Below are 10,563 nucleotides of genomic sequence, written 5' to 3' on the forward strand. Positions count from 1 at the left end.
TTGATTTTCTACAAATATGCATTTTCATTTAGAAAAAAAAAATAATTGTCATTTTGCCCTGTGTTGTTTTGTTATGTACATAACGCATATGTTAATTATATTTAACTTATTAGTTTTGTTATTTTGTACTAAATATGTGTGCGTAATCGGTACAGACTTTTTTAGTAGGTACGTTATTCGATCTTAACTTGCTCTTTAAAACCCAAGCTCTTGAATCAGTCAACACATTGAACATCATGACTTCACTAAATAACAATCCCTGTTAATTTTAACGTTATTAATCCATAACTCGTATTAATTCTTGAACTAGTCAACATGCTTAAATTTGTGGACCGTAAACAATAATCCAATAATCCCTTTTTGTCATCACCTCATAACTCGTAATCGTTCTTTGAACGAAACGAATGCAAGGAAACCAGTGAAGGAGTAGCAGGAATAAATATCGAACATTTCGACACCAGCAATTTATACTAAGCTAACTCATAAAAGAGAACTTTACAATAGAGGCTTATAAAAAGGAAAAACGTGATACCTTTTATTAAGAAACTTATTTGAAATTTGGTATCTTTAATAGTTAATTTATTCATTGCAATTTCACAATTTTTATTATTACAAAAAAAAACACATTTATTCAAGTTGCATGAAGAAAACCATTTTATCAAAAATTCGAGTTGGCGTAGTATAAATTGTTGGTGTCGATTTATCGGTTAGCGTAAAATCAATCCATTCGTTACAGACTGGACATATCAGTCCTTAATAACAAACGCCTCTGTAATATAGTGTGTGACGCTCTCTTCAATTTAAATTGTAACGCTGAAGAAAGACGATGCTGACTGAAGACGCTGCTGCCTCGCAAAGTTTCCATTACAAAAGTCGTAAGAGTGACCGTTGGACCTGTTTCGTCGTGATCGTTCAAGCCATTAAGCCACGAAAATGGAAAAAAACAAGCTCACTTTCACATTTATAATATAGTGAATATCGAACCTTTTTTTTTGTACTTTTTTCTCCCTGGAACTTTTTATTTCCTAAATTAATCTCCCAGTCTAGTTTATATCTTAAACACTTACAACTTTTCGTTTCTTTGACTGATGAATCGTTAATGATGAATAAGTACACGAATGCTTTTCGATCGAGCTTTGTTGTTTATTGTTTGTAGAAAATAGTGAGCGATTTTTCATAACATCTGTCTGCCAGTAGCTACATGAAAGATATACAGGTAAAATGAACTATAGGATTCTTGATCACGACAACAGATTGCAAAAAAAAAATAGATTTTTTGTATGGATGTGATGTAAAATGTATGAAATTGGATGCCATTTCCACAGTTGTGGGAAGCTCTCAAAAAGAAAGAATCCCGATTTTGAAACATTCTTCATCGGTGCTCCGCTCCTTTTAGTTTTAGCGTAATGATATATAGCCTATAGCCTTCTTCAATAAATGAAATATCTAACACTGAAAGAATTTTTTAAATCGGACCAGTAGTTCCTGAGATTAGCGCGCTCAAATAAACAAACAGACAAAAACTCTTCGGCTTTATAATATTAGTACAGATAAGCAGAGTTATAAGCAAAGCTGTAACCATTTATATCAAATCGGGTAAAACACACAGATTAGCTAGTAATACAATGAAAATAAAATGCTCGTATTTCAAAAAATCAAAAATTTCTTTTCGAATAATATGTTTTTTATACTTCTAAGGTGGCAAACTTTAGACGCCCCCAATAATAAAAATATTACAAACGCGTTGCTGGCTGGCGGGACTAGCCCCGACCCTCACCAGGAGCTCTATCTACTTTCCTCATCATAGGAACACAATAGTACTCGAAACCACTATTATTTAACGTCGCAGTTAAGTCTAAGTATTTTCCCAGTCAAACTGCTCTAAATTTCGAGCAAGATATCCCCCCGCAATCCCTACCGCAATAAAATATCAATAATCAAATCCATAATTAATGGCTATTTGAACTAAATCTTTTAATTAGTGGTCATATTGAATCAAATTTATCATTTATGGCTATTTATTTTAAAATTTCAGACGTTAGTCAAATAAAGATGGATTTAATTAAAGTAGAAAATAATGATAATTATTTTCGCAATTATTGCTAATGAGGACATGTGAGATGAAGTAAGATTTGTTACTCGTTAATTGAATGAACAAAATTTCGTTTTAACAATTACAAAATATCCTATTTCGGTTTGAATTAAATGTTTGCTGATTGTAGATTAAATAATAAATTTCGTATTTATTTTTTGAAAAACTAGAAAAGGGCTTAATTTTATTATGATTAGTTAAAAAATATAAGTACAGCTTATTTTTACTGTTATATAAAAAATAACTTTAGTATTGAGCTCATAGTCGAAAATCGGACAAAATAATTGTGAATCGACGTTGATTAATTTTGATTGTTGGAACTTTATGTAAAGTACACTAGACTTGGCTAATATTAAATATCTTCGTCAAATTGGTTGCTATTTTCGATACTCAGTAGTTTTAAGTTTCGTAGCCTTAAACCATTTCTTAATAAAGTGACTAATAAGAAACACAAGATCGTTTTATTTTAACGAATTATTGGAATTTATCAAATTTCGAAAGATTTTAATGATTATTTTTTTACTCTGATTTTATAGGATGAAATAACAATATAATTATAACGTTATACATCTACATTTCTTTAAAAATATATCAAAGTTTAAAATAATTGCTATCGTACATCTCAATGTTTATTTATTTATATTAACATTGACATATGTGATTAAAAAAATACATATTTTAGACTCCTAATAGCAAATATACTTCTTATATGTAAAATTCTTGTGTCACAATGTTAGTTATCATACTTCTCAGAAACAGCTGGATCGATTTTTATAAAATTTTGTGTGCATATCGTACCCGATATCGTCTGGGAGGGGGGGGGGGGTTAAAGGGGTTTATAACATATATGGCAAAATAAAGTTTGCGGGATCAGCTAGTCTACATACAAAAATATATAATAGAACAATAAAATATATATTTATAAGCTTATCGTGATTTTTAATATATACATTGTTATAGCTTCAGCCAGCTTATGTAAGCGTATATATGGTGAATAAATAAAATGAAAACTATATTTTTTAAATATATATAAATATTTATAATTAGGGCTCAATGTTGACAGAGACATGTGTTCGGTGTGTTGCAGGCAGAATACGAACTTTGCACTCAAGGAAAACTAATTCAGATGTGGTCAATCTCAGAATACCTAAAGTATAGCTGACGACTAAGGTCACAACTTAATTGTTAAAGATATTCGTTAGAAGGCTGTTGAAAACTTTCTTTAGTTGGCTTATAAATCGTTCCTGTACGATCCTGTTTCATGACTCTATCAGTTTTTATTATTATTATTATTATATAATATTAAGCATTCTTGAGGAAAATAACAATTCATATTTGAAGAAACAGCTTATACCGTAGTAGTGTACCCACAGCGGTCGAGGAACCGAATTTGCATTCTCTTCGAATGTGGAGTGTTCTTCCCTACCGGGCCCCTCATCGTCTGTTCGATTCGTACGAACGGTGTTGTTTTTTTTTTAATGGCATTTTAATCAATTTTGAGAAAACACACATAAGTATATTCATATGTATATAAAGGTACGAAAATTCTTAAGTAAAAAAACCATTTTTTATTAAAACCAACTTTAGTTTTTTGAATGGTCAAAAACTTCTTTATTATGAGATATATATATATCTCATAATAAAGAAGTTTTTGACCATTCAAAAAACTAAAGTTGGTTTTAATAAAAAATGGTAATTTTAAATTCCTCTTTAGGTGTTAATAGAAGATATTAACTAAACAAACTATTTTCAACATTGTTTTTAGTCATTAAAACAGCTAAAGCACTATCTTTCTCCTGTCTTTACTGTTTTAATAAGACCTCTAAAGCGTTCTTCAAGACTTATATGAACAATGGACGAAATAAACGAATGAATTTGGGTTGTCTTGAAGAAATGGCTAAATAGCCATAAGTCCGCCCATTGTACTTCACTGTCTGTAAATGTTTATTAAAGATCCAATACATCATTTTATTCATTATTTAGTCACAAAATATTATACATATTTAATTAATAATTAATTAAGTAATTAATTAATTTATTAAATGTGTTTATTGTTTAAAATGTAGTTGTGGAGTACAATAAAGTATAAATAAATAAATAAATAAATAAATAAATAAATAAATGAAAGCGACATATTGAAGGTTTACCATTAAACTGAGGTAAGAGATAGCAGGTAATATCTTGCTCACAACAGCCCAAGTAGGAAACACTTAACCTTAAAGCAGATCAGCGCCAAATAATACTGCTAAAAATTGTGGTGCGTCAAGTTTTTTTTATTTAATATTCGTCAATCGTCACATTGGTAAGTGTTGATATTTATGCCTTTTAGAGAAACGCCTCACCTCATACGTCATATTCATAACTCAACCCTATGTGAAAATAACAGGTTTTTTAAGGGAAAAACATTTTTTTAAATCAGAAGTGAATTACTGACGAGATAATTGCAATAAATCACAGTACAAATAAAATAGACACGTTTTGCAATTATATCATGTCGTGACATGATATCATTATTGTTAGTAATGTTAGTTGATTTGCTACCATAATTATCTCTTTTATTTATTTACTAGCTGTTCTCGCGACTTATTCCGCGTGGAATTTAACAAAAAAAATATTGTTCAGTTCGCTGAGCTTTTAAATAAATAAATTTCTAAAATAAAAGTAACCTAAGTTCCTTATTACATCAGCTATCTGCCAGTGAAAGTCCCATCGAAATCGGTCCAGCTGTTTCAGAGATTAGCCAAAACAAACCAACAGACGTCAAAAATTGTAAAAAAATGTTATTTTGGTATATGTACCGTGTATACATCCATAATCATTTAGTAAAAAGCGGTTATTTTAATATTATAAACAGACAACCCAATTTTATTTATATGTATAGATTTTCGAAACGTAAGATTTTTGATGTTCATTCATTAAGTGTAATCAATCACCTTATGGCAAAATAAATATTTTCATTACATTTCATTTAATTTCATCAGAAGGATACCTGCAGATTATAAAATATGTTAGAAAACATACACTGCGCAGTAGATTACGCAATTAAAATTTTATAAAATTTGGCATTTATAATCACTTCCAATCAAATAAAACTATTCGGATAGTACCAACACATTCATTCATTCGCTTGTTCATTACTAAGAAATAATTATATATGTATAGTGCCCAAAGGTTATCTTGAAGAAATCGTTGTTTAGCGATAAGATCGCCTTGCGTTACATCTTGTTATCTATTTTTCTTTATCCGTGTGTGTATATCGTTTTACATTGAGAATAAATAAAATAAAATAAATAAATTATACTTAGAACTTAAATTGAAAATGTAAGTTAAGGTACTTTCGTTTATTCTGTAAAATTATTAAAATTAACGTAAAAGAATCAAGCTGTAGTTTATCTGAGATCTGTAATGAATAAAAACCTGTGACGTCAAAAAAAAAATTCAAAACTTTTTAGTGAAAACTATCTTAACATATACTATTTTACTGTACCTGTGTATAACAATTTCCATTGAAGTAGTGAACGAAATATCTTTCTTAAAATCTGGAGCAGCTCCACTGGAGAAGCACTTCCATCTTACAGAAGATATAGTATAAGCCCTATAGTACTTCTGTCAAATTGTATTGTCTTTCTGTAGGGAGTAAGGTAATCAGAGTTTCTGGGTATAGGTATACTGAACCAACAGCGGATGGCAGAATTGGTTACCCGCTTGGTGTTGCAAGTATCCCTACGTATGCGGGATACGTTATACCTTCATTTATTTTAATTATAAGGCGTTTAGTGTTGTAAATGTAAATTAGACGACATAACCACTAAATGTCAGACTAACTTTATTTTATAACTAGCTGTGCCCGCGACTTCGTTTGCGTGGAATTTAACAAAACAGTTATTATTCGGTTTGCAAAGTTATAAAATAAATAAATTTTTAAAATAAAAGTAGCCTAAGTTAATCCTTATTACATCAGTTTTCTGTCAGTAAAAGTCCCGTCAAATCGGCCTAGCCGTTTCAGGGATTAGCCGGAATTGAAAAATTGTAAAATATGTTATTTTGGTGTATGTACCGTGTTTACATCCATATGCATTAAAGCGGTTTTTTTAATATTACAAACAGGTATACCAATTTTATTTATTTGTATAGACGATCGCTATTAGTTATGTTATTACATTAAACTGGTTTAAAAGGTGGAAGATCAAACAAAGACGCAATAGATTTTTAAATTATAAAAATTTTTGTTTTAAGGAAAATTTAAGTAGAAATCCACCACCTGCTTTACCCGCGAATACTATAGTGGCTAGTGTTACAAATGTGAATCGTAGTGTTTTTATTACTTATCTCAATTTAAAATAACGTTAAATCTTTCCTTAGTATCGGTATCGACACTTAAAATAAAAGTAAAAATATCTGTATAATATCAGTACGTATGCTATGCAGTTTATAATAATCATAATTATCAGTCATTACTTAACACACCACAACATGACGCTGCATAGTTATTTTCTCAACAGCCAGAATAATTATATAACACAAATTCAAATCTAAAATCTATTGAAGTAGAATAATTTATTCTTAGTAATTTATATAGTATTGTAACGTCATCATCTTCATTATCACTTCAGCTTATCGCAGTCCACTTCTGTTCATACGCCTCCCCAAGTCCGCGCAAAAATGGCGTGAACTCATATTTGTTGCCCATAGTCACCATGGTGGGCAGGCGGGTTGGCGACCACAGGGCTGGCTTTGTCGCATCGATGATGCTACTGTCCGTCTTTGACCTGTGTATTTCAAAGCCAGCAGTTGGATGGTTATCCCGCCATCTGTCGGCTTTATAAGTTCCAAGGTGGTAGTGGAACTGTGTTATCCCTTAGTCGCCTATTACGACACCCATGGGAAGAGAGGGTGTGGCTATATTCTTTACTGCCTTAGCCACACAGCTTATATTGTGACATAACAATGCTAAATTTCATTATAGGTGCCACATAAGTGGACTTATCTATGCGTTACTATAGAAATTGAATTATTTCTTTGTCGCAACAGTTTGGTGACTTGTTCTATTGCACGCTTCCGAGGAAGCTGTGCTTTACTGTCATAAAATGAAACATACAGAAAGCGCTTACTGTTAAGCCTCTTAATTTTGATTATAATGCAATAATATACTATAAAATACACTCTTTTTAACTGACTTCAAAAAAGGAGGAGGTTACTCAATTCGACCGTATATAGACGACCATATATATATATGGTCGTGAGATCTGATTACAACTTTTGGAGTAATCTTTGATAATACATATTTACTTGGCTATTTTTGGAACGAAGTTCCTTACGGCAGGCTAGACATTTGGCTATCGCGGAAGTGCAACTGTGTCCCTGTGATTCCGCCCAGGCGTGTCGAAGGAACACCCCAGAGGTTTTAGTCCGTGCGACTCGGACATACCCTCCAGCTCCCCCGGGCTGTAGGCATCCGTTAGGAAATCTCCTCAGGGTAAAAAAAAAAGACTAGACATTTGGCTGGGCGACCAAACTGAAAAAAATGTGACATTAAAACTGAAAAAAATGTGACACTAAAAGCGTAAGAAAAATATATAACGGAAGTGACGTAACAATATACGTATGAATATGACGTTTATAAAACTAAAATATTACTAGTACACTTTTTTTTTAAATTATTTATGTAATTTTATACTGTCGACATACTAGATCGTTCAATAAGTCCCGAGACTAACCTGGAAATGGCGCATATATTAAAAACTCTTTTGATTTTTAAAAAGTACTGGCTATCAATACAAAAATATGTGTCAAATTTTTAAAAATGGAACAATAAAATTATTGATTTTGAAACATTTAAGTGACGCTACGGTTGTAATTTCGATACAATGGAAAAAAACGAGTTTCGCCTGTTGATAAAACATTGTTTTTTAATGGGAAAAAATACCATCGAAGCACAGCAATGGCTTATAAAATGTTATGCAGGATCAGCTCCCTCTAAAGCAACCATTTGTCGATGGTATGCCGACTTCAAACGCGGTCGCATGGACACCAATGATGGGGAACGCTCAGGTCGTCCAAATGAAGCAGTGACTCAACAAAATATTAACCAAGTCCTCAAAATCGTATTGGAAGATCGGAAGGTAAAAGTGCGAGAGATAGCCGAGATAGTGAAGATTTCAGCTGGTAGTGTTTTCACTATTTTACATAAAAATTTGGCCATGAAAAAGCTTTTTTCTAAGTGGGTGCCGCGTTTGCTTACAACTAATCAAAAGGAACAACGTATCAATGATTCAGAGCGATGTTTGGCGCTGATGAATCATAATAAAAAGGATTTTTTACGTCGGTATGTAACAATGGATGAAACCTGGATATACCATTTCACTCCGGAATCCAATCGGCAGGCAGCGGAGTGGAGAGCGGCTGGTGAAAGCCGCCCGAAGCGTCCAAAGACTCAGAAATCGGCCGGTAAGGTTATGGCGTCTATATTTTGGGATGCGCATGGAATACTTTTCATCGACTACCTTGAAAAGGGGCAAAATATAAATAGTGACTATTACATGTGCTTATTGGAGCGATTGAAGTACGAAATTGCGGATAAACGGCCTCACATGAACAAAAAGAAAGTGGTGTTTCACCAGGACAACGCGCCTTGTCACAAGTCCGTGAGAACGATGGCCAAAATTAACGAATTGGGCTTCGAATTGCTTCCTCATCCCCCTTATTCGCCAGACTTGGCCCCCAGCGATTACTGGCTGTTTGCAGACCTCAAAAAATGCTTCAGGGTAAGAAATTTGACTCAAATAGTGAAGTTATCGCAGCAACGGAGGCTTATTTTGAAGCTAAAGACAAATCGTTCTACACACATGGGATAGAAAAGTTAGAAAAGCGTTGGAGGGACTGTATCGCTCTTGGAGGAGACTATGTTGATGAATAAAAATTAATTTTATAAAAAAGACCTTTTTTTAGTACTTAGTCTCGGGACTTATTGAACCACGTGTTAAATAAATAAAGACATGTTATTTTATTTCACTTAATAGTTTGAATTATTATTATTATTATTTTGTTTGATTTATTTTATTTTACGGTATTTGTTATTTTCTAAAATACTAAATTTCTTAAATACTTTTATGTACTTAATTAAAAACCAATCAACAAAATTAAAAAAAAATCAAGAACTACAAAATAAATATAAAATTCAACATTTTTTTTTCAAATTGTGTTGCTTCTATACTATCCGAAGAAACTTCGTTCCTAACTGGTGTCCCATGACACCACATAATTTTTATTTCGTCTACCTACGTTGTATTGCTTGTTGATGTAATTGAAGTCGGTTTTTTTTTTCGTTTGCCAGCAAACACACTTATATACAAAATACACATCAAACTATAAATTACATATTATTTAAAGTATTTTTTGTATACTATTAAAATATTAAAAATAATCGATAAAATAAATATTAAATTGGACGTCAACATTCTTGTTTTTTTTTTTAATTATTTCAGGAAACTATTAACTAAGTGGCCTATTTAATATGAAGGCTGATTTTTTTAATTTAAATAATAAATAATTTTAGTTTCTACAACAACAAAATAATATTATGAATCAGAGCCATCTGTGATTGCTGCAAGAACCAAATTAACTAATCGAACTTATAATAATTGCTGTACGGTCGATCATTAGTTTCCTAAACAAGCTACTAGATGGGATATATATATATATATATATATATATATATATATATATATATATAAATATATTGCCGCGGTAAATGTAATTAAATTTAAAGACCATAGAACAAGAGAATATCATTTCATATATATATATGAACCATATCATAAATAATTTATATTTAGTGCGTTTCTCGCACTATCGTACCGTATACGGAAGTATAAATTCACCGAATAACAATATGAGCACTCGTTGGAAATATTAAAATCTAATTATTAATTTCAGCGTGAATTCATTAAAAACAGCATTAAATATCACACTCAATACAATAAAATAACGACTCGCCGGACTTTTAATACTAGTAACTCAATTACTATATTTAATAATTTTTAACTTGAAATTGAAGATGAAAATCTTTCTCCTCCACGCCATTATCCAAATCCACTTCTCGAAGTTTTACTTTTTCCTTTTTTCTTTTTAAATTGAAAATATCGTTCGCATATGAAATATTTTACACAGCCTAAAATTTAAAACTTATTTTAATTAAACACATTTTAATATAATATTCTTAACAGGATCAAGATGTACTATAATAATATGTTCTTCTGTTACAACGTGTAAATTTGAATTATTGTTGTATTTTAATGACAAATGTAACTTAAAACTAGATTGAAAGGATTAGCAGGAAGAAGGAAAGGGTGTAATATCCCGCTCCACCCAGAGAATTAAAGCAAAATAGGTAGTTTTAACATGTTTAACTGAATCCGTGGTAAATGTACGAGTTTTATGACATCATATTTTAGTTTAACAATTCACCACAT

Source organism: Melitaea cinxia, chromosome 16 (genome assembly GCF_905220565.1).
Source record: "Melitaea cinxia chromosome 16, ilMelCinx1.1, whole genome shotgun sequence".
Taxonomy (NCBI): Eukaryota; Metazoa; Arthropoda; class Insecta; order Lepidoptera; family Nymphalidae; genus Melitaea; species Melitaea cinxia.